At 41.5% G+C, this 25,900-nt stretch overlaps 1 pseudogene; it reads right to left on the reverse strand.

Annotated features, from left to right (window-relative positions):
• Positions 1–4,444: 4,444 nt before the first annotated feature.
• The window catches only part of LOC126947218 (polypeptide N-acetylgalactosaminyltransferase 15-like), a 72,917-nt pseudogene continuing 51,461 nt past the window's right edge, over positions 4,445–25,900 (reverse strand).

Here is a 25,900-nt window from a genome sequence, read left to right on the forward strand (position 1 = left end):
CACGTATTCACAACAGAGGAAGAAAATCATCATATATCCCATGGGAAGCCCACCCCCTTCACTTTTGCACGCCATGCTTGCTTTCCTTTTATGTTAGAAAGCAAGTAGAAACCACACTCTCAGAGACAAGAACAAAGTAAAAGAGTTCTACGGGTTTTCACAACTGGGCCACAAATTTTGTTGGAAGCTGTGCAATGAAAGAAACCAAAACACCATTGCTTCCCAGAGTGTTTGATGAATTATGATAGCAATGGCTGAGTTCCAGATGGCAGGCACTCTCTTTATATCCCAAACTGAGTACTCAGACCTGGTTTTAGAGCATTGAAGGTTCCTACTTGGGCAGAGGGCAGGAGCTGAATGGATAATACCCAGGGATTGCAAGCACAGGATTTTATACCACTCTGTCTCAGTGTCCTGCGATTTTCTTCCCATAACAATAAAAAAAGAAGCTAAGCCCCATCCTGCCTGAGAGAGGAGGCATCTCAAAATGCAGGCACTGTCACTGGCCATCCATTCACCACCCTGCCACTTCCTGGCTCAAAGAACCTTCGTGAGGCTCTGTGAGGATGGTTCTGTGAGGCTTTGTGAGGGTGGCACTGTGCCCAGGCTTTCCCACCTTTGCTGACATAATTCCCTAGCCATTGTCCCAGCCACCCTTGCTTCTAGGACTCCAGCCGATGACACAGATGAGGAGGTCTGCTGGGGGGCTTCTGAGAAGGATCTTGCTTTCTCAGGAAAGAGCAATATGTTATTAACAAGGAGAATTTGCTTCTGCTGGTCTCTTCATCCTGTTTGTGATTACGGAGCCAGGATGTAATGTTTGGTGTTGTGGTGAATATCTTGGTTCTGTAAAGAGATAGAAACTAGGATCAAAAGCCAACAGGAATGGTGAGTGGAAGATTAAAAAGAGCCTGGATGATGGGATTCTAAGCCTTTCTACCAGCCATGGAAGTGGCTGTCCTCAACTAGGCATATCAGATGACTTTATTTCTTAAGCCCCTGGGAGTTGCTTACTCTGCTACTTGTACCTGAACTCATCCAAACCAATCCACCTAATTTTGGCAGGATCTAAAACAAGGTGGCCCTTATTTTTACCCATTCCCATTTGGACAGTTACTGTTTTATTTTCTTTACTCACAAGTACTGGTAGGCAATCAAATGTGGAAGTTAAATGTGAAAGTCTTGGAACCAAATGAACCTGGATATATGATGTGGGTTCATTGTTTTCGAAGTTTTAGGAAAATTACTCTGCCTGTGGAAATCTCACCCTTCAAATATAAAATGGGATAATATAAAATGGAGATAATGGTAGCACCTACATCATTGGCCTATTGTGATTATAAGAAGAAATAATGTGGTTACAATAACTATTGCAATGTTACAATATTAACATTAATATTAATATTTTAAATTCATTACATTTAACATTAATACTAATATAATTAATATTAATATTTTTAATTCATTACATTTAACATTAATACTAATATAATTAATATTAATATTTTTAATTCATTACATTTAACATTAATACTAATATAATTAATATTAATATTAATGTGAATATTGTAACATTATGATAGTGTTAATATTAATGCTAATATTGTAACAACATTACAATAGCTATGTTGTTATTACTATTATCACAGTAATAGTACGTGCTAGTAAATTAGTAGGGCCTTAGCACTTATGGTTGTTGACATTACTATGATTTCTGGCAGTGAGTACGTATGTTTGGTCACAGAGTTATTACTGCCTAATGATGTCTACATTTTTATCTAGTTGATTTTTCTCCCAATTCTTGAAATATCCTTTTTTCTACACCCTAACTCCCGCTTTTTTCTCCTCCATAGTGGAATGCACAAAGTAAAGCATCCAACTTCATGGTAAGTGCTAAGAGGAAAATAAGGGAGTGTAGACCACGGCTGTTTGCTAAAAGAAGCCTATAACTTAGTCTGGAAGACAATTCTACTAAGCCATATTGAATAGCAGTGTAGGGAAAAGAGCCATGTTAAAGCAACACATATCATGTATCCATCTGGATCCCATCTACAAAGCTGGAGTCATCTGGATAGAGAGATTGGGTGAGGAGGTGGCAGATAGGTTAAGTGGAGGGTCCTGAATACCTAATAAGCTGGGGGTGAGGCATGGGCCAAACCAGTCTGTAAGGTGATATTATAATCAGGGGCATAGGATGAGAAAGAACACTAAGGAGACAGTGGTGGCTCCACCATCAGACAAACCTAAGCACTACCTAGAGCTTTGTGCCAGGGCCACCAGAGTGGTCAAGGATATTCTCAAAGAGTTGACTGGAGATTCTTAAACACTTATACTCCTTTACATGTGACCCACAGGTGGAATGGTGAGGGAACAGGACTTTATCTCCAGGATAAAAGTCAGTAGGCTTCAACGGTGGCTTCCACCTGGGTACTCAGATCCTTGCAGCTGCCTGTCTCTTGTGCATGGTGAAGGCTTACTGAACGATAATAGCTGGGATCAGCAGCATGGCCAGTAGAACAACAGAATGCAAAGTAGACATAGGACTAGAGAGCTTGGAACTGTCCATGAGTGTGAGGAGGGGGAGGTGCCTCAGACCATTTCTTTTATCTAGAACCAGCCTTGGATATGCCAACACTGACACATGAAGAGGCATGAATGGTCCAACAGTCCCAGGCATAGATTGTAACAGTTAGGAGGCACGCTGGGCTTGTATGTTAAACATCCTGACCTCAAGGCTTGCTTTGGGAAGTCCCTTTCTTTGGCTTGACTTCTACTATTTGTGATTTGAAGTCTGGCTAAATTGAATGCCAGGGATCAGAGTTTATATAAATAACCAGAGGTTATTGCTTTTGTCCTCTACTGGAGTTTGTGTCTAAGTGTCCTTACAACCCAAACACAAGAGATTTGTATGCTAGCGAGAGCATGTGCTTTGCCTTTTGAGACTGTCTTCACCACAGTAAGATAAAAACTATAGTGTTTAAACTGTTTCTCTTGGCATACGTTAATCCCTTTGGTGTGGCTAAGATGCTGAGAGTTACTCTGTGCTTCTGAGGACCCCTCCCTTCCGTGTTCATGATGTTATTGCAGCTGTGGTCTCATTAGGGAAGCTTATTTGCTCAACCTCTGTTAACTGTGAAGGCCCCTGGTATTTTATGTCCCCTAAAGAAAGAAGACCATGGGCTACACTGTCAGTGTTTTATTACTTGATTTTTAAAAATAATTTGCTTATTTCTACTTTTTTCTAAAAAGGACTGGCATCTACTCATAATGGGAACACATGCTATACACTGATTCCATCTTTTTTGTTATTTTTTGCTGCTCTGTTATTTATAACAGAAAAACACTTTATTTTAATATTTTCCAAGTTCATCCACTATTTCTTTGGTAATATTTCTCTGTTCATTTTTAAAGAATCTGTGATTTATCTCCTACAGCTGGGTCAAACACTGTGTTCAGAGGGTGACAAACTATGGGTGCTGGCCAAATCTAGGCAGCCACCTATTTTTCTAAATAAAGTTTTATTGAAATATAGCCATGCTCAGGCCCCACACAGACGTACCAAACCAGAATCTGAACTTTAACACAGTTCCCACATGATTTGTGAGCACAGGAAAATTTGAGGGGCACTGAATTAAACAAAAACTTTTCAGATTGTCTCACATACTCTGGGGACAGGGATCTAGCAAGGCCTGGGCAGAACAAACTGTAGCCAGCAGATCAAATACTATCAGGGTGCTCTGTCCCAGCTTTGCCTCTGCACCTATTTGTATATCTGTTTCCATCCCCACAATTGTCTCTAATTGTCTTTCCAGACAGGATTTCTCTGCTTTAGGGTTAGGGTTAGGATTAGAAACAGAAAACAAGGCAGCTGAGAGTTCAACATTCTCACATTCCTCTTTTTAATTTTCGTATCTGTTTACTTATTTTGAGGCCAGGCTATGAGACTTGTTAATTTTTGTTTTGATTTTGTTTTTTGTACACATGGGGTCTTCCTCTGTTGCCCAGGCTGATCTCAAACTCCTGGCCTCAAGTGATCCTCCTGTCTTGGTCTCCCAAAGTGCTGGGATTAAAGGCATTAACCACCATGCCCAGCCTCACATTATCTCTGAAGTCACTGATAGACTGATTTATCAGTCTCAATAACAAAATTACTGAGGACTATGCTGATTGGCCCAATATGGGTCAGGTGTTCAGCTGGAAGAATGGGGTGTGATCTTATTGTGGGAACAAGGCAGCTTCCACTATAGCCATATGGCTTAGGTTGGAGAATTTGGGGGAGTTTTGGAGAATTTTGGATAATCTAATTAGGTGCTCACCTTTCATACCCTATGAACAGCTTCAGCATTGCTGCATCTGGGCAAGTTTTGACTTTAAAGATAGCAGCTCAGGTTTTCCAGGATCTTATTAAAATACTGCATTAAACAATGCTAACCATGACCTGTGCCTAAAGGAGAGTAATTGGCAGTGCCTTCTTGAGGGTCTCTGAATGAAGCAAATGATGTCCTAACCTCTGGTCACATTTTGCTGAAAAGGTAAAAGCCTTTGATAAGCTTATCTGCAGCAGAGTTGGCCCTGTTCTCATCCTGAAAGAGAGAAGGGAGACGGAGAGGGGAAGGACTATATCATTTTAGTATTTGTCCTAGGTTCTGGAATGTCCACTGATTGTGAACTAGCTGAACAGTTTGGGACTTGTTAGAGAACTTTAATTTTCAAATATGAATCTGGTCTCTTTGGACTGATCTTGTAAACTATCACCCTAGGGTTAAAGTCATCATGGGGATTCTGATGATTCTTTTTTAAGCCAGACAATCAGGCAGGCTATTTACATGTGGTGTGTTGCAGGAAGTCAGGGACTGTGAACGGAGGGACCAGCTGAAGCCATGGCAGAAGAACATAAATTGTGAAGATTTCATGATCATTTATCACTTCTCCAATCAATACTCTTGTGATTTCCTATGGCTGTCTTTAATCTCTTAATCCCATCATCTTCATAAACTGAGGATGTATATTGACTCAGAACCCTGTGATAATTGCCTTAACTGCACAAATTGTTTGTAGAGCATGTGTGATTGAAGAATATGAAATCTGGGCACCTTAAGAACAGGATAACAGCGATTTTCAGGGAACAAGGGAGATAACCTTAAAGTTTGGCTGCCTGTGGGCCGGGCAGGACAGAGCCATATTTCTGTTATTACTAAAAATGGGTAAGAGAAATATTGCTGAAATCTTTCCCCAGTAAGAAATATTAATAATTGACACCCCTGGGAAAATAATGCATTCCCAGGATGGGACCTCTAAAATAACCACCCTAGAAGTGTCTGCCTTATACAGATGTAGATAAGGATGTGAAACACACCCTAGTCTCCTGCAGCACCCCTAGGCTTGCTAGTATTAGGAAATTCCAACCTGGCGAATTCTAGTGAGACCTGTTCTCTGCTCTTGAACCCTGGTAAGATGTTTATCAATGACAATACGTGCATAGCAGGACATGGAAGTTCACTAGTGATTCTAGTTTTGCCCTGACCTTGTGATCTTGCCCTGAGCTTCTGCCTTGTGATCTTCTATTGCCCTTAAAGCATGTGATCTCTGTGATCCACACCCTATTCATAAACTCTCTCCCCTTTGAAAATTGTTAATAAAAACTTGCTGGTTTTATGGCTCAGGGGGCATCACGAAACCTGCTGACACCTGCTGTCTCCTCCGGACACCCAGGATTAAAAGTTCTCTCTTTTGTACTGTTTCCCTTTATTTCTCAGACTGGCCTACACTTAGGGAAATAGAAAAGAACCTACTTTGAATTATTGATGGGGGTTTTCCCGATATCTGGTGCCCATTAATTTTTTCCTAAGTGCACGTGGGAACCCAATTCCCTTTCGTAGGTGCAAAGAAACGTCATTGATTTGGTCCACAGAAATGAGTGTTTGACTCCCTGATGACTGGTGAGTAGTCTTTGTGTGGTCCAGGTTAACTATGGGTCACATGGAGGCTAAAAATTGTACTTATCTCTTCTATATTAGACTCCAGTTAAAACAGAAACGTGTTCAAGTGCCATGGAAAATATGGTCACTCTATTCAGGACAGTGGAAAAATACCTATCCTTGGTGTCCTGAAAAAGGAACCTTAGATGTAGACCTGTTAAAACTGTGCCTAAAGGAGAGTAGTTTGCAGTGCCTTCTTGAGGGTCTCTGAATGAAGCAAATGATGTCTTACCCTCTGTTCATACTTTGTTGAAAACGTAAAGGCCTTTGATAAGCTTTAGCTGCAGCAGAGTTTGTCCTGTTCTCATCCTGAGAGAGAGGAGGGAGATGGAGAGGGGAAGGACTATATCATTTTAGCATTTGTCATAGGTTCTGGAATGTCTATTGACTATGAACTAGCTGAACAGTTTGGGACTTGTTAGAGAACTTTAATTTTCAAACATGAATCTGGTCTCTTTGGACTGAGCTTACAAACTATCACCCTAGGTGTAAAGTCATCATGGTGATTCTGATGATTCCTTTTTTAAGCCAGACAGTGAGGCAAGCTGTTTATATGTGGTAATAACTTAGTGTATTGGTATTATGTAGATTATATGGTATTATTTAATCAGTGATTAAATAAATAAAGTAACATCCCATACCCCTAGAAAGAACTACTACTGCAGCAAACATCCTCATAATGTTAAACAGTGCTTAGGACACACTGCCATATCCAAAGAGCAGATTTCACGTCAGAAGGAGTTGCAACTGGAAGGAAGGTTTGAGATTGGAGAGACTATTGTTATTATTATCTACTTATTTATTTTACTTTAAGTTCTGGAATACATGTGCAGAACATGCAGGTTTGCTACATAGGTATGTGTGTCTGTGTGCTACATAGGTATATGTGTCTCCATATATATATATCCTAGTGACCAAATGGTGCTGGAGGGTGGAGTGACCCTGTTCCACTGTTGCATCTAGATCTTTATCCTGATTTGATTACCTTCTTCTTCAGTCCTCAGACCATTGAACACTGCCTGAACCCTGGATGCTTCTTTTTTTTTTTTTTTTTTTTTTTGAGATGGAGTCTTGCTGTGTCACGCAGGCTGGAATACAGTGGCGCAGTCTCAGCTCACTGCAAGTTCCTCCTCCCGGGTTCATACCATTCTCCTGCCTCAGCCTCCTGAGTAGCTGGGACTTCAGGCACCCACCACGATGCCTGGCTAATTTTTTTTTTTTTTAAGTGGAGATGGGGCTTCACTATGTTAGCAAGGATGGTCTAGATCTCCTGATCGCATGATCCACCACCTCGGCCTCCCAAAGTGCTGGGATTGCAGGCTTAAACCACCGCGCCTGGCCACCTTGACTTGAGATCAGGAGTACAAGACCAGCCTGGCCAACAAGGAGGGACCCTATCTCTATTAAAAATACAAGAGATTAGCCAGGTGTAGTGGCACATGCATGTAATCCCAGCTACTTGGGAGGCTAAGACATGAGAATCACTTGAACCCAGGAGGCAGAGGCTGCAGTGAGCCAATATTGTACCACAGCACTCCAGCCTGGAAAACAGAGCAAAACTCCTCAAAAAGGCTTCTGAGTTTGCAATCTCTGGGCTAGTGAACATAAGCCTCAGTTTTCTCATCTGTGAAATGAAAAGTTTGGTGAAACAGCCCCTCTATTTCCCTTTAACTAAGATACTTTTATTTTCTGACAATGGCCCATGTCTGTGCTTGCAGATGGAGGTGAGGTGAGCGGAGCTATGATGGGTCATTACAGTGGGGGACCATTGCAGTCAAGGGACATGGGATCACAGAAAGAAGATATCTTAAAGGGAGGTACAGGTTGTCCCAGAAAAATGTCACCCACTTGACAATCTTCTTGGGCTATTACCCATCCTGAGAAGTCTGACTACTCCCCTGTTGCTGCTGGCTGTCACTGCAAGGAGCCAACATCATGGGATAGCCCAGGATGTCCTCCTTCTGTCTGGCAGTCTGCTGCACAGAACCCAAGTCTAGTGTTATAGAGTTGAAAGTAGACAACCACACAGAAGTGAATTCCAAATTCCACTGTAAAGACACACTTGGCCAGGCACCATTCTTTTTCTGTATTCTCTGGAGTACAGCTCAAGGCACATTGTTCAGGCCACAAAAATGAGTATAGTCAAGCTGAAGCTGCTGATCCTAAGGGACAGGCCTCTCAAAGGAGGTGCTCTGGGGGTGGGTAATGGGGCAAAACTCAGCCACCTTCCTCAGACTGGCATGGAGGCAGAGGATGAACCCAAAGCCTCTGAGACCCTGCTAAATTGTAAGTGGTTGCCCAGGGATGTGGAACAGCTGAACATCTATTTCTTGTCTTGGGAAACTTCTCTCTCCCTCTACATCTTCCCTAGGTCATGCCTTGCATTTCCAGATAACCTGGGCTTGGGTTCAGATGGGTACAGCTCAGGGTAGTCATTAGCCAGAAACCAATGGAATGTCCAACAACCCAGTCTCCTTTGCAGCTGCAAGCGTTCCATGCAGTCTGACTTCTCAGCATGGGGAGGAGAAAGACCCAAGCAGGATGATAAAAGTCCGTCTTGCCCAGAATCCACATGGTTAGGGATGGAGTGTCTAGCAAGAAGCTGAAAGATCAGGACAGAAGGAAGGGGCGAAGACCACAGTTCTCCAAGGCTGCAGTAGAAGGGGTTATGTGTCAGAAGAAAGTTTGGAAGGGACAGGATAGCATAGGTCTTCCCTACAGAGAGCTGTGGAACCAGCAAAACTGAAAGTGATATTAGCCACTTCCCACAACCCCTCAAATCTCCAGTCTATAAAGACTATGATAGGCTGGGATTGGTGACTCATTCCTCCAGCACTTTGGGAGGCTCACCTGATCGTACCATTTGGGGGAAGACTTGAGGTCAGGAGTACAAGACCAGCCTGGCCAACATGGTGAGACCCCATCTCTATTAGAAATACAAAAGATTAGCCAGGTGTGGTGGTGCATGCATGTAATCCCAGCTACTTGGGAGGTTGAGACAGGAAAATCACTTGAACACAGGAGGCAGAGGCTGCATTGAGCCAAGATTGTGCCACTGCACTCCAGCCTGGGCAACAGAGCAAAACTCCTCAAAATTATAATAAAAAAATAAAAATTAAAAAAAAAAAGAGAGAGAGAGACTATGATTTCTGTGCTTTAATGATTTTTCTGCAGAAGCTGGCAAAATGATAGGACTTTGCACCTAGGTTAGTGTAAGGAAAGCACGATGGGCCTTATGGAGGGAGGACCTGACACATAGGCAATTGATACAAAGTTGGCTGCAAAATCATGGGCTCAGAGTTGGAGCAGGGAAGTTTATTCTTCACCTCTAGGTACCATTAATTAATCATTATTTTGGGCTACACTGTCCTCTCTTTTTGAGATTCACCTTTATGATATAATTGTCTTAGGACAGAGATCAAGGCCAAGTCCTTAATACTACTAGCATACATTAATGTTTTTGGCTATACTAATGATACAAAGAACCAAACCCACAAGTTTAGTATCAAATCTTGGATACTTTCAGGGAAAAGAGAGGTGACAAGGATGGACTGAAATGACCACAGCCATTAAAAAAAAAGGACATCTCTTTCCTGACATGGAGAGAGGAAGTAAGCTGGCCATGTCAGAGTTTCCACTTGATGACCTCTAACCTGACAGTAAGACATGGGTCCACAAGGCTGTGTGAAGTATATTTGATTTGGTTCTGCTTTCTCTCTTTCAGACCTCATCTGGAAATCTGGAAATGTGGTAAGTCTGTTGTACTAAAATTCTCTCTAGACACTTCTCAACGTGTGATTCCCTAAACATCTGCCTGAGGAATGCCCATGGAGCTTATGAAAAATGTAGATTCCTGGGCCCTGCCCTAGAGACTACCATAGAGTTGTTTGGGTTGGAGGTCCTGGAATCTGCATTTTAACCATTGCTTCTGGTGAGTCTTTTTCACACAAAATTTAAGGAAACCTTATCTAAATCAGGAATTTCTTGTTTACTCAGCATATTTACCCACCATGAAACCAAGGGGATCTATTACTTTCTCCTTTAAGTAAAATAGTATAAGTTTCTTAATGGCTCCTTGGCATTCTTGTGCTTATTTGAGACCTAGACTTTTCCCAGAGTTGGACTTTGCTACCAAAAAAAGAAACGTTCCTTCATGTGAGGTCTATCACCTTTACTGTCCTTCAGAAAGAGATAAACTGATAAATCTAGCCAATCTTTGTTTGACCTTGAATGAGGGGCAAGCTGACAGTGAACTTTCCCTTCTGTACAATTTTGTGTGTGAGAAGAGAAAACAAGAAAATGTCAACTCCCCAAGCAGCAAAAGTCTGGCCTTGTCTTTTGGTGCCCAGGATTTCTGCATCTCAAAATCCTTGTGGGATTTTGGGGTGGTGCGGTGGATGGAGAAATAGAAATCTTTAGGGCAAAATTAACTTTTGGTTACTTAAAGTAAATGGATGCTATCAAACACCTTCAGGGAGGTAGGAATGTCACTGAAATCTTGAAGTCAAAGTAAGTGATAGGACATTTCCAAAGCATGAATTAACAGAAATGTTTAAAAGAGAAATGAAGCCCTCTGCTAAAGATCTTCTCGCTGACCAGTAAGGGTGCCATACTCCTTGCAAAAGTCACCAAATGAACAAAGATGGATACCTGTGAATCAAAGAATTGATACCCAAACGAATATAAGAAGAAAAAGGTACCTAACTGGTAGACTTTATGAAAGAAAGCCTGTCATTTATTCACATTTCATTTTATAGTATACTTACAACAGTTATTGAGTTCTTGAGGTTAAATCACTTTCCCAGGAACAGTAGCTCCTAAGAGGTCAGAGTGTTATATTAAGTAGCTAATCAGACATCAGGAGGGTAGGAGAGGACATTCCTCAACCCCCGCAACCTCCAGGGATGTCAGACCACTATAAGGTGTTGGTCAGGCAGTTGTTAACTGTCTCTCTAAAATAATAGTTGATTGCAGCTGGCAGCAGGGAAAGGCAGTCTCCCAACAGATAGAAAAACCTGAAACTGGTGATCTGGTTCCCGATACAGTCTCAGGAGTTGGGCAAGTGGACTAATGCATGCACACTAAGAGGCAAAATGGTGCCGTTTTTTTGCGGGACAATCAGAGATGGGAGAGACCAAACAGAGTTCAGCAGAGCCCTTCATTATTAAGGCGATTACCAGCTCCGTCGGACTAGGGTCCAGAAAGTCTGAGCCCCCAAAAAAGGGATCAGTCACCAAGCAGTTTGTGGTGGGAGTTACATGCTGCAGGAAGTGTACTCGCAGAAATGAGAACAAAGGCAGTTAATCATTCTTTTACATTTGTTACACTACATGTCTTACATCCTTGGGAATACATGTTTTTGTAGCATATACTTATCAATCTTATGATATTGCAGCTGTGCTGGGAAGGTAAGCAAGAACTCTCTGACCTGCAAGGAATGTGAAACAAGTGAGAACAGATAAGGCTTGCTGAGCACAGAAAGAAAAGTAGGCAGTTAGTATTCTTCTCTAACTTAGACTACATGGGTGCTACACTACACTAAGCCATGAGGGGAAAGTTAATTTTCTGGCTTTACGTCTTATAAAAGTCATGAATTCCTTCTTTATCCCCGCCTTTAGTGCTCACCATAAATGTGGATTAATAAAGAGCACCACAATTGTTTATCTCTTCCTGTGTAGGCACATATTCTTCCTGGGGGACTAGTTGGTATTTTTGTAGTGCCAACATTTTGGTGGTAGTTGTTTGGTCCACTACTGCTTCAATACTTCTGATGAGGAGAGGTAAAAGACAAGGCAGTATTAGACACTCTCTGATTATAGCTATAAAACCAATTATTAAGGTTTTAAAGCCTCCAAACCTTGAGAACCATACTCTAAAAAGCGAGTTTGGGCTCTACCCAGACTAAATCTGGACTGGGACATAGACTAACTTCCTCCTTCTGGCAGTAATTTCCATAACAGCTCTTCCATTGTCATTGATTTGTAAGCAGAAGTTGATCATATTAAGCTTGCCCTAAACTCCTCCTTCTGAGGCTAGGAGGTAGGCTAATGCTAGTCTATTTTGGTATATGGTATCTCTCATTTGAGTGGCATGTATGACTAACAGATCCAAGGCTTGGGCTATCTAGCTGACTATGATTTCCAGTACAGCTTGCAATCTTATGAGTCATTTTAACATGTAAATAGGAGTGTGGCACCTCCATGATCCATCTTGGACTTATGTAGCTGGTCCATAATATTTGATAATTCTTTCAGGAGGCCAATCCTTTCAACTACCTCTCTTAATGTCTTTTTTTGTGTTTGTGTTTATCTTTTCCACAGTACTTATCTGAGTAAAGATGTTTCTTCTGGTCTTTTTTCATTATACACCAGGTAACTTAAATCTTTCTCGTGTTTCAATAGGAGCAAGAAGGACAATCTTATTATCCTTAACACACAGGCTTCAATCCACTTCTCAGGAAATAGTTGATAGGCTTTTGTCCCACAGCTCCAGTATAGTCCTGCCGGTGCTTTCCAAACATTTGGAGCATCTAGTTGATGCCACGACTGATTCAGCGCAGGAAACAGAGAGAGAGAGTTAAAATCTGATACAGAGGAATTGTCCATGAAACTTCTCTACTGTCTTATTCTTAGACTCTTTAAAATATTGCTGATTTAAACAAGTCTTATCTCCTACTTGAGTTTGAAAGTCTTTCCCATCACACTACGTAGTATCTTCCAATTATAGGAGTTTTTAATAGCCAGACACTTGGGTCACAGACAGAGTAACTGACTTGATTACAAATACATGTCCCCAGGGGAGTTCTTGTACATTCATATTGTTTGAAATAACAGGGTTTTCATTATACTTTTACCAGACCAAGCTTCTATCATACAATGATGACAGTTATCTTGGTTTCCTTCTGTACGTGTTAGCATTATTGTCACTAGTGTGATTAAGTTTACATTACGCATGGGCATCCTCCTGGGCAACAAGTTTGATAGCAATTGCAAAGATGGCATGACAGCAAAACAATCAGAATAAGCAATAGTATACCTAAATATGCAGATTCAATCTATATTTACTTATCTAGCACTGACTTCCTCAGACTTTGGCTGTGCATAGACTGGTCAGCTTCCGGTTGTATGACTAGAGCAGGGCTTGATGTTTCCTCAACCTTCAGCCATGTGTTGACAAACCAGCCTCTAGTGTGGTCAGAGCAGGGCAGTCGTCTTTTCCTGCTGTGCCTTGGTTCCTCCACAAGATCAGTCAAGTTGGATGATGTAGATCTTGCTGACTCATCCACTGGTCTTGGACTGAACTTGCAGGTTTCAGTTGGCTGTGATGGATCCAAGGTATAATACCTGCAACTTTAACAGCGGTAGGGGTAGACATGATCACAATATGGGGAGCATCTCATAAGGGCCCGAAGGTGGTAGGATTCCAGTGTTTAGCCTATGCACGGTACTCAGGTTGAAAGGGATAATAAGTATTGCATCTGTAAGGCTAACAGGTATTTGTTTTCTTACTCACTTTCATACTTCTTGCATTCCCTTACCTAATGCCTGCATTTGTCTTCTTGGGGTCAGTTCTCCAATTTATTTTCATCTCTTTGTACATGAGATAGAAGTGGGGGTGGTCGGCTGTATACTATGTCATAGGGTGAATACCCAGTTGATTTACTAGGGATACACCTCACCTGGAGAAGGACCTTGGGCAATACATGAGTCTCTTGGCAAAACTTTTTGTTTGGTTGGTTTTTTGTTTTTTTGATTTTTTTTTTTTTTCTTACTTTTGTTTTTCGGTGGTTGTTGTTGTTTGTTTTTGGTTTTGTTTTTTGAGACAGAGTCTCACTCTTACTCAGGCTGGTGTGCGGTGGCATGATCTCAATTCACTGCAAGGTCTGTCTCCTGAGTTCACACCATCCTCCTGCCTCAGCCTCCCAAGTAGCTGGGACTACAGGCACATGCTGCCACACCCAGCTAATTTTTTTTTTATTTTTAGTACAGGTGGGGTTTCACCATGTTAGCAAGGATGATCTTGATCTCCTGACCTTGTGATCCACCTGCCTCAGCCTCCCAAAGTGCTGAGATTACAGGTATGAGCCACCATGCCTGGCCAGCAAAACTTCTTTAACAGTTGTTTCAGTGTCCAGTTTAATCTTTCAACCGTTCCAGAACTTTGTGGGCTCTAGGCTGTCTAATTTTTAACATCGGAGTTAGTTACTATACTTCTATCACAAAAGCAGATCCGTTGTCCGAGCCTAAAGTTAGAGGCAATCCAAATCTAAGAATAATGTCTTTTCACAATACTGTGGTTACTTCTTAGGCTTTTTCTGTCCTAGTGGGGAATTATTTGACTTATCCTGAGAAAGTGCAAACACTAGCATGTACCAATAGCACCCTGCTGTAAACAGTCCAGTAAAGTCAACAAGCAAATTCTCACAAGGTACCACTCTTGTCTCTTTAATTCTTGGGACTGAACTCGCCCTTTCCTCAGATTGTTCTGAGCGCAAGTCACACACTGTTTGCAAATAGGTAGCATGATAATAGTAAGGCACATTACATAAAATTGCTGCCTTACAAGAGTTTCTAAAACATTTTTTCTTATGTGCGTTCCATGATGAAACTGTTTTAGATGGGGGTAGGTGGGTGGCGGGGCAGCTGTTGCTTCTTGGATGGCTAGCTTTTCATCTGAGAACTTCCATCAGCCTTCTTCTATGTAACTTCCTCTTTCTTGTTCAAACCTTGGGCTTTTTCTGGGACACCTTATAACTTGCTTTACATAGTAGACACAGGAAGTCCTCAGTGCCTTCATAACAATCTTGCTTAGTAGGGGCTGCAAACAAAGACCATTTATATACTGTAACAGGAGACAGTTGTCATTTGGTGGGGCAAAAGCCTTGAGATCAGATGCTAATGCCTCTTTAAAGGTAGTTTTTGAACCCTTGTGGGAGTCGACTCCAAGTATATTGTGTTTCACCTCATTGGAATGCAAAAATTGGTTGGCTTACTGGAGCTACCTTGAGAAAAAGAAAACATCCTTTCACGTATAGCCTTCACTCCTCAGTTTTTTGCAAGGTAAGGGTTAATACCATGGCTTTCGTTCACTTCAGGTCTAGAGTCATATTTCCTTCTGGCCTGAAAGAGATTCGAGCTTGGAGTTTCTGAAGCATGTTCTTCCCTAATGGGCACTGGGCACTTTGGCACATACAGAAATTTATGCTGGACCCCTTGACTTCCAATAACACACACCTCCTGGACTGACAGTAAGGCCTGTTTGTTGTTGTTGTTGTTGTTTGTTTTGCTTTGTTTTGTTTTTATTTGGACACTCCAGTAACCCTGACTATAGTATCAATGTTTTTAGATAGTGGCCTTACTGGTCATGTCACCACCGAGTGCTCAGCATCAGTATCTATTATAAAGTCTCTATTTTCATAGAGACTAAGGGCTCCCAGGGGCCCAGAGAGATGGATCCTTGTCTGTCTCAGACTTCACAATTTTCAATTCTGGCCTGGCTGACCAGGTCAGCTTCTGTTTTCAAAATGCGATGGCTAGCAGCTGCTGGCCTTTGCCATGTCTCAGGTCCTTGGCTGCTGCCTCTTTCCTGTTCTCCTTCTGGACATTTATTCTTTCAATGCAATTTCTATTTGCATCTTTCACATTGATCCTTCTCAAGCCTAGACTGGTCCTCTTGTCCTGGCCTAGCTTGTCCTCTTCCATGAATACATCCTCTCACAAATCCACTCTCTTTTTCTACCAGGGCAGTAACCAACAAATCAGCTTTTTCCTTAGCTTGCACTTTGCCTCTTTCTTGACTTCTTCCTCTAGATTAATAAACACCTTGGTAGCCACTTGAGTGAGCTGGGTGATATTCATAGCCTTGAACTTTTCAACTTCTGAAGCTTTCTTCTGATATCACCTTGTGCCTGGCCCACAAATGCCACTTTAACCATGCACTGGTTCCCTGCTGCTTCTGGGTCAAAAGGTGTGGGTCAAAAGAGCTGGTAAACCTCACAAAGCCTCTCATAGAACTTACTGGGATTTCATCTGCTTTCTGAAGGACCTCTGAAACCTTTCCAATGTTTGTTGCCTTTTTCTCTCCAGCCTAATGCCCTAAATCAGAGCCTCTCGGTATCTCAGCAAGTTCAGCAGCCCTTGTGCCTGCTTTGGGTCCCAGCCTAGGTCAGTTTCCATTGGTAAAGCCTGTTGTGCTTACTGTTTGACATCTGTCATGCCTACTGGGATGTTGCTTTCTAACCACTGATGAGCCCTTTGTATTTATCTGCAGCATTCTTCTGTACTGAACAGTGATGGAAGTTGTTTGCAGTCTGCCCAAGTTGAGTTGTGGGTTAGAAACATGGACTGCATTAAATCAGTGAGAGCCTGGGGCTTCTCCATATAGGAAGGAATAAGCTATCTCCAGTTGAAAATGTCTGTAGTAGAGAAGGGCTAATAAACATAAAGCTGTTCTCCTCCTTGAATCTCATTTTGTGCATCTAAATAGATCTGTCCCCTAGTTTCACTGAGGAACATCTACATGACTTGACTGCATCCTGACCGGAGATGGCCAGCATCATCATGGAGTTCCTCCTTTGATTTATTGGGCAGTGGCACTGGCTTTTCCGTACGTGGTGAAGTTTAGGGGGTACTCTCCTCTGAGTCTGATGCTCCAGAGGCAGCTGCTGAAACGGCTTCCTGCCTAAGCCTTGCCAGTTACAAAAAAGCAGGGCAGAAAAGCTGGAAATTCAAAAAATAAGAGCACATCTCCCACTGCAAAGGAATACAGCTCATCGCCAGCAACGGATCAAAGCTAGACAGAGAATGACTTTGACGAGATGAGAGAAGAAGTCTTCAGTCTATCAAACTTCTAAGAGCTAAAGGACGAATTATGTACCTAGCACAAAGAAACTAAAAATCTTGAAAAAAGAGTGGAAGAATTGATAACCAGAATAATTAATGCAGAGAAGGCCATAAACGAACGGACAGAGATGAAAACCATGACATGAGAAATACGTGACAAATGCACAAGCTTCAGTAGCCGACTCGATCAACTGGAAGAAAAAGTATGAGCGATTGAGGATCAAATGAATGAAATGAAGCAAGAAGAGAAACCTAAAGAAAAAAGAAGAAAAAGAAATGAACAAAGCCTGCAAGAAGTATGAGATTATGTAAAAAGACCAAATCTACATCTGATTGGGGAGCCTGAAAGTGAGGGGGAAATGCAACCAAGTTGGAAAATACTCTTCAGGATATCATCCAGGAGAACTTCCCCAACCTAGTAGGGCAGGCCAACATTCAAATCCAGGAAATACAGAGAACACCACAAAGATACTCCTCGAGAAGAGCAACTCCAAGACACATAATTGCCAGATTCACCAAAGTTGAATGAAGGAAAAAAATCTTAAGGGCAGCCAGAGAGAAAGGTCGGGTTACCCACAAAGGGAAGCCCATCAGACTAACAGCAGATCTCTCAGCAGAAACTCTCCAAGCCAGAAGAGAGTGGGGGCCAATATTCAACATTCTTAAAGAAAAGAATTTTAAACCCAGAATTTCATATCCAGCCAAACTAAGTTTCATTAGTGAAGGAGAAATAAAATCCTTTACAGATAAGCAAATGCTTAGAGATTTTGTCACCACCAGGCCTGCCTTACAAGAAACCCTGAAGGAAGCACTAAACATGGCAAGGAACAACAGGTACCAGCCATTGCAAAAACATGCCAAAATGTAAAGACCATCGAGGCTAGGAAGAAACTGCATCAACTAACGAGCAAAATAACCAGTTAATATCATAATGGCAGGATCAAGTTCACACATAACAATATTAACCTTAAATGTAAATGGACTAAATGCTCCAATTAAAAGACACAGACTGGCAAACTGGATAAACAGTCAAGACCCATCAGTTTGCTGTATTCAGGAGACCCATCTCACATGCAGAGACATACATAGACTCGAAATAAAGGGATGGAGGAAGATCTACCAAGCAAATGGAGAACAAAAAAAAGCATGGGTTGCAATACTAGTCTCTGATAAAACAGACTTTGAACCCCCAAAGATCAAAAGAGACAAAGAAGACTATTACATAATGGTAAAGGATCAATTAAACAGGAAGAGCTGACTATCCTAAATATATATGCACCTAATACAGAGCACCCAGATTCATAAAGCAAGTCCTTAGAGACTTACAAAGAGACTTAGAGTCCCATACAATAATAATGGGAGACTTTAACAGCCCACTGTCAACATTAAACAGATCAACGAGACAGAAAGTTAACAAGGATATCCTGGAATTGAACTCATCTCTGCAGCAAGCAGACCTAATAGACATCTACAGAACTCTCCACCCAAATCAACTGAATATAGCTTCTTCTCAGCACCACATTGCACTTATTCCAAAATTGTCCACATAATTGGAAGTAAAGCACTCCTCAGCAAATGTACAAGAACAGAAATTATAACAAACAGTCTCTCAGATGACAGTGCAATCAAACCAGAACTCAGGACTAAGTAACTCAATCCAAACAGCCAAACTACTCTGAGGGACTGCTCTGAGTGACTACTGGGTACATCACAAAATGAAGGCAGAAATAAAGATGCTCTTTGAAACCAAAGAGAACAAAGATACAACACACCAGAATCTCTGGGACACATTTAAAGCAGTGTGTAGAGGGAAATTTATAGCACTAAATGCCCACAAGAGAAAGCTGGAAAGACCTAAACTTGACACTCTAACATCACAATTTAAAGAATGAGAAAAGGAAGAAGAAACACATACAAAAGCTAGCAGAAGAAGAGAAATAACTAAGATCAGAGCAGAACTGAAGGAGATAGAGACACAAAAAACACTCCAAAAAATCAAAGAATCCAGGAGTTTGTTTTTCGAAAAGATCAACAAAATTGACAGACCGCTAGCAAGACTAATAAAGAAGAAAAGAGAGAAGAATCAAATAGACGCAATAAAAAATGATAAAGGGGATATCACCACTGACCCCACAGAAATACAAACTATCATCAGAGAATACTATAAACACCTCTATGCAAATAAACTAGAAAATCTAGGAGAAATGGATAATTTCCTGGACACTTACACTCTCCCAAGACTAAACCAGGAAGCAGTTGAATTCCTGAATAAACCAAGAGCAGGCTCTGAAACTGAGGCAATAATTAATAGCCTACCAACCAAAAAAAGTCCAGGACCAGATGGATTCACAGCTGAATTCTACCAGAGGTACAAGGAGGAACTGGTACCATTCCTTCTGAAACTATTCCAATCAATAGAAAAAGAGGGAATCCTCCCTAACTCATTTTATGAGGCCAATATCATCCTGATACCAAAGTCTGGCAGAGACACAACAAAAAAAGAGAATTTTAGACCAATATGCCAGATGAACATTGTTGCAAAAATCCTCAATAAAATACTGGCAAACCGGATGCAGCAGCACATCAAAAAGCTTATCCACCATGATCAAATGGGCTTCATCCCTGGGATGCAAGGCTGGTTCAACATACGCAAATCAATAAAAGTAATCCAGCATATAAACAGAACCAAAGACAAGAACCACATGATTATTTCAATACATGCAGAAAAGGCTTTTGCCAAATTCAACAGCCCTTCATGCTAAAAACACTCAATAAATTCGGTATTGATGGAAGGTATTTCAAAATGATAAGAGCTATTTATGACAAACCCACAGCCAATATCATACTGAATGGGCAAAAACTGGAAAAATTCCCTTTGAAAACTGGCACAAGACATGGATGCCCTCTCTCACCACTCCTGTTCAACATAGTGTTGGAAGTTCTGGCCAGGGCAATCAGGCAAGAGAAAGAAATCAAGGGTATTCAGTTAGGAAAAGAAGAAGTCAAATTATCCCTGTTTGCAGATGACATGATTGTATATTTAGAAAACTCCATTGTCTCAGCCCCAAATCTCCTTAAGCTGATAAGAAACTTCAGCGAAGTCTCAGGATACAAAATTAATGTGCAAAAATCACAAGCATTCTTATACACCAGTAACAGACAAACAGGGAGCCAAATCATGAATGAACATCCATTCACAATGGCTTCAAAGAGAATAAAATACCCAGGAATCCAACTTACTAGGGATGTAAAGGACCTCTTCAAGGAGAACTACAAACCACTGCTCAGTGAAATAAAAGAGGACACAAACAAATGGAAGAACATACCATGCTCATGGATAGGAAGAATCAATATCGTGAAAATGGCCATACTGCCCAAGGTTATTTATAGATTCAATGCCATCCCCTTCAAGCTACCAATGAGTTTCTTCACAGAATTGGAAAGAACTGCTTTAAAGTTCATATGGAACCAAAAAAGAGCCCACATTGCCACGACAATCCTAAGTCAAAAGAACAAAGCTGGAGGCATCACGCTACCTGACTTCAAACTATACTACAAGGCTACAGTAACCAAAACAGCATGGTAGTGGTACCAAAATACAGATATAGACCAATGGAACAGAACAGAGTCCTCAGAAATAATACCACACATCTACAGCCATCTGATCTTTGACAAACCTCAGAAAAACAAGAAATGGGGAAAGGATTCCCTATTTAATAAATGGTGCTGGGAAAATTGGCTAGCCATAAGTAGAAAGCTGAAACTGGATCCTTTCCTCACTCCTTATACAAAAATTAATTCAAGATGGATTAGAGACTTAAATGTTAGACCTAATAACATAAAAACCCTAGAAGAAAACCTAGGTAATACCACTCAGGACATAGGCATGGGCAAAGACTTCATGTCTAAAACACCAAAAGCAACAGCAAAAAAAGCCAAAATTGACAAATGGGATCTAATTAAACTAAAGAGCTTCTGCACTGCAAAAGAAACTCCCATCAGAGTGAACAGGCAACCTACAGAATGGGAGAAAATTTTTGCAATCTACTCATCTGACAAAGGGCTAATATCCAGAACCTACAAAGAACTCAAACAAATTTACAAGAAAAAAACAAACAACCCCATCAAAAAGTGGGCAAAGGATATGAACATACAGTTCTCAAAAGAAGACATCCATACAGCCAACAGACACATGAAAAAATGCTCATCATCATTGGCCATCAGAGAAATGCAAATCAAAACCACAATGAGATACCATCTCACACCAGTTAGAATGGCGATCATTAAAAAGTCAGGAAACAACAGGTGTTGGAGAGGATGTGGAGAAATAGGAACACTTTTACACTGTTGGTGGGATTGTAAACTAGTTCAACCATTATGGAAAACAGTATGGCGATTCCTCAAGGATCTAGAACTAGAAGTACCATATGACACAGCCATCCCATTCCTGAGTATATACCCAAAGGATTATAAATCATGCTGGTATAAAGACACATGCACACGTATGTTTATTGTGGCACTATTCACAATAGCAAAGACGTGGAATCAACCCAAATGTCCATCAGTGACAGACTGGATTAAGAAAATGTGGCACATATACACCATGGAATACTATGCAGCCATAAAAACGGATGAGTTTGTGTCCTTTGTAGGGACATGGATGCAGCTTGAAAACATCATTCTCAGTAAACTATTGCAAGAACAGAGAACCAAACGCCGCATGTTCTCACTCATAGGTGGGAACTGAACAATGAGATCACTTGGACTTGAGAAGGGGAACATCACACACCGGGGCCTATAATGGGGAGGGGGAGAGGGGAGGGATTGCATTAGGAGTTATACCTGACATAAACGATGAATTGATGGGTGCTGACGAGTTGATGGGTGCAGCACACCAACATGGCACAGGTATACATATGTAACAAACTTGCACGTTATGCACATGTACCCTAGAACTTAAAGTATAATAATAAAAAAATAAAATAAAAAGTAAAAATATAAATAAATAAATAAATAAATAAAGGAAACATAAGTATGTGGAGTCTCTAGCTCCTCTGATAGCACCTCTAGGACAGGTTTTTTTTCTGTTTTCCTTACTGCTCTTTTTCCTGGGCCTGTGCTATGTGGGTTCTTTCTATGGTGCCCTGGTTTTCATGAACCACTAAAATCTTACAATAATGTTCAGAGCAGGCTGTGGCCATTTTTGGTGGTTCTGAATCACACTCAGCCAGAAGTCTATGTATGGAAACTAATCAGGGTGCCTAGATTGTTAACACTCCAGTTCTGGTTACTACCTTAAACATATGGCCAATTATCTACTTATCTATTGTCCTTTCAGCTGGCCACCTAACATTTAAAGAGGTCCAGTCAATTTCACAAAAGGTTCTCAACCTCTGTGGTGTTAACTTCATTCCATAATCACCATCAAACTCTTTCATAAAGTTCTTTAACATACATTCTAATGGAGTTGGCTTCAACGTTTTTCCTGCCTTTTCCTCCCTTTCGGTGCACTTTCACTCTCAGATTCACCAGACTGGGTCCTATTACAGGAGGTTCGGAAGCTGCTTGGCCAGGTCATAGTCAGCTACTGCTGTGAAGCTATGAAACAAATCCTGTCATCCCACACTTGCTTCAGAGGACAGTCTGCGCTAGGAGACTTGTGTCTCCCCACATCACTCCATGCATTAGCCTCTCCCAAGACCATCTCTTTCACACACTTTCACACACATCTCCTGCCCCAGGACTCCTCATCAGAGGAAAAAAACCTCACTAGTATCCTGGGTAGTTCACACACACCCATACACTACCCATACTAGCAGTATGGGTAGGTTCACACACACTAGTTGGGGTGGCAAGCCACTATTGTCCCTCTGCCAGCAATTTCTACTTTTCTGCACTTGCCGCTCTATTGGCCCATTTTCTCCCTTTTCCCGTTTCCCAGTTACTGCCCTTTAGTTAAAGCGATGAGCTCTTCTCTCCACTTTGTTTGCTTGCACCTCCTCTGTTCTCTCTCATTCTTTTATTAAAGCGGTGATCTCCTCTCACCATTTTCAGTTCCCTATCCTGACCAACTTGCGAGCCTCTTTCACATCTTGTGTAGGTTAGGGCATGAGTTTCGTCCAAGTCATTGGGCCCCCCCAGTTGTTTACTCTCTGGAGTTGGATTAATTGTCACATCCTGGGAGGTGATCAGGCTCCCCTTCCATCTTTATGAGACGGGCTTACCTAGGACATGACCTTACTGCAGTTCAGTAGTCTGCCTATGCCCTATTCCTGTGACTCTCCTGCAACTCCCCAGTCAGTTCGGTTTGTGCTGTCACGGGAAGGCTCCAAGACATGGGCGGTTCTTCTTCTGTGCTAAATCTTATCCAGTGGTGCCAAGGGTTCCAAGTCTCCTGTGTCCTGTTGCTCTATGCCACAGGCAAAGGAGATAAATATCTGCTGTCTCCAATCCAGGATGAGCCCCCAGAAAAGTTTCAAGATACTCAGAGACAGAAGAGATAGAACAGAGTTCAGGAAAGCTGTTTATTGTTAAGGTGACCACCAGCTCAGTCCTACTAGGGTCCAAAAAGTCTGAGCCTGAACAAAGGGATCAATCATCTTTTAAGCAGTTTGTGGTGGGAGTTACGTGCTGCAGGAAGTGTACTAGCACAAGCAAGAACAAAGGCAATTAATCATTCTTTTACTTTTGTTATACAACATGTCCTACATCCTTGGGAGTATATGTTTTTGTAACATATACTTATCAATCTTATGACATTGCAGCTGTGCTGGGGAGGTAAGCGAGAACTCTCTGAGCCTCAAGAAATGTGAAAACTAATGAGAACAGATAAGGCTTGCTGAGCACAGAAGGAAAAACAGGCAGTTAGTATTTTTCTCTAACTTAGACTACAGGGGTGCTACACTACACTAAGCCCTGAGGGGAAGGTTAATTTTCTGGCTTTACATATTGTAACTTTCATGTTTTCCTTCTTCAGTTTAACTGGTTTATGACTTTCCTCTGGGAATGCTCCACTGGTATCGCCTCAAGTGAGCATGCGTATAATTTCAGTAAATATACTGCTCATGCTCCCCTCCCAGGTGCTAACAGGCTGCTGCACATGTAGACTGCCCACTCCAGGGGAAGAATCAGGGAAGAAGGGATGCAAGACCCCAGAAGCATGACAGTGTATAAGACCCCAAGTCAAAGGTCAAACCGCGCACTTGATCTCTTAAGTTGCCAACTTGGCCCTATTCCAAATGTACATTACTTCCTCTCATTCCTGCTGTAATTTTTTATTTATTTTTTATTATGTATTTATTTATTTATTTATTTTTCTGAGATAGAGTCTTGCTCTGGCTCCCAGACTGGAGTGCAGTGGAGAGATACCAGCTCACTGCAAACTTCACCTGCCTACCTGAAGTCATCCTTCCACGTCAGCCTCCCGAGTAGCTGGCAGTACAGGTGCACACCACCATGCCCAACTAATTTTTGTAATTTTTTGTAGATATAGGATTTCACTATGTTTTCCAGGCTCATCTTGAGCTCCTGGTAAACTTTTTAATAAATTCTTATTCCTGCTCTAAAACTTGCTCTGGTCTCTCACTCTGCCTTATGCCCCTCTGTTGAGTTCTTTCTTCTTGAAGGCAAGAATTGAGGTTACTGCAGACACATTTAGATTCACTGCTAATAACAAGAGCTAAAGGTTGATCTCAGGTTTCTGAATCTTTTTGCCATCCATCCATTCCACCAATGAATGTTTATTGAGGACCTACTATGTGCATGGCATTGAACTAGGCCTTGGAAATTTAAAGATCAGCACAATAAAAACTGTTTTTGCCCTTTTTGAACTTGTAAGTCTGTGGAACATTTATTGAGCACAGTCTTCTTCTTCTTTTTTTTTTTTTTCTTTAGGCGGAGTCTCATTCTGTCACCAGGCTGGAGTGCAGTGGCATGATGTTGGCTCACTGCAAACTCTGCTTTCTGGGTTCAAGTTATTCTCATGCCTCTTCCTTCTGAGTAGGTGGGGCTACAGGTTTGTTCCACCATACTCAGCTAATTTTTGCATTTTTTATTAGAGACAGGGTTTCACTATATTAGCCAGGATGGTCTCCATCTCTTGACCTCGTGTTCCACCTGCCTTGGCCTAACAAAGTGCTGGGATTACAGGCATGTGCCACTGCACCCAGCCAAGCACCTTCCATGTAGCAAATACATTTCTGCATTCCACCAATTCCAGACCGAACTACAGAGGGTACCTGCTTTATGGACCTCCAATTATTTCTGGAAAAGGATGGTGTCTACATTTGAGGATTACTCTTTCAATGTTAGAGAGCTAAGAGACAAGAAATACTAAAATGTTGGATTAGTTATACTTCTAGTTCTACTCCTGGTTCTCTCCCCACTTTTCTTTAGCAACTCTCTTTCATGGGGCCTTGGTTTTCTATTTTATGGAATGAAGGACTTGGGTGAATACAAACAAGCAGCTAAAAAAAATCCTGCAATCACCAACTGGACAAGGAAACTCAATTTTCCCAAAAGTAGACTAGTCATGCTCTAAAGAAACATGCCAGTATCCAATTTCTGTAATTGTCTAGAACAAAGTATATATTCACAGGCACTTCTAATTGCACCAACAAATATGAGAAGAAGGTTGGAGTTCTGAAAATAATTTGCATGCTATTGCATTAGGCTGGACAACATGCCACGTCCTAGTGAACCTGTCTGATGGCAAGTTAGTCTGGCACATCAAAAATTATGCAATATTTAACACTTCTTTCAGAGTTATTTATAAATGCAATTTGTGCCAATGTTAAGAAAATGTCCTCTGAAAACAAAGAGCTAATAGTAAATTGACATTCCAAGAGAGAAAAATAGATGCTTTGGCCAAAAGAAACCCAAAAGATTAAAAACCAGAGAAGCTCTGTGGACATCTACAGAACTCTGTGGAAAGCCACTTTCTCCCCATTGTCCATTGAATAAAGTCTAAACTCTTTAGCCTGACCTCCAAGGGCTCCAGAGTCTTCCTCAGCTCCTCCTCTGGATGTCTGAGTTGAACACATGCAGCCATTCTTCAGATGTGACCTCCCCTGAAAAGGAGTC

Source organism: Macaca thibetana, chromosome Y (assembly GCF_024542745.1).
Source record: "Macaca thibetana thibetana isolate TM-01 chromosome Y, ASM2454274v1, whole genome shotgun sequence".
Lineage (NCBI taxonomy): Eukaryota > Metazoa > Chordata > Mammalia > Primates > Cercopithecidae > Macaca > Macaca thibetana.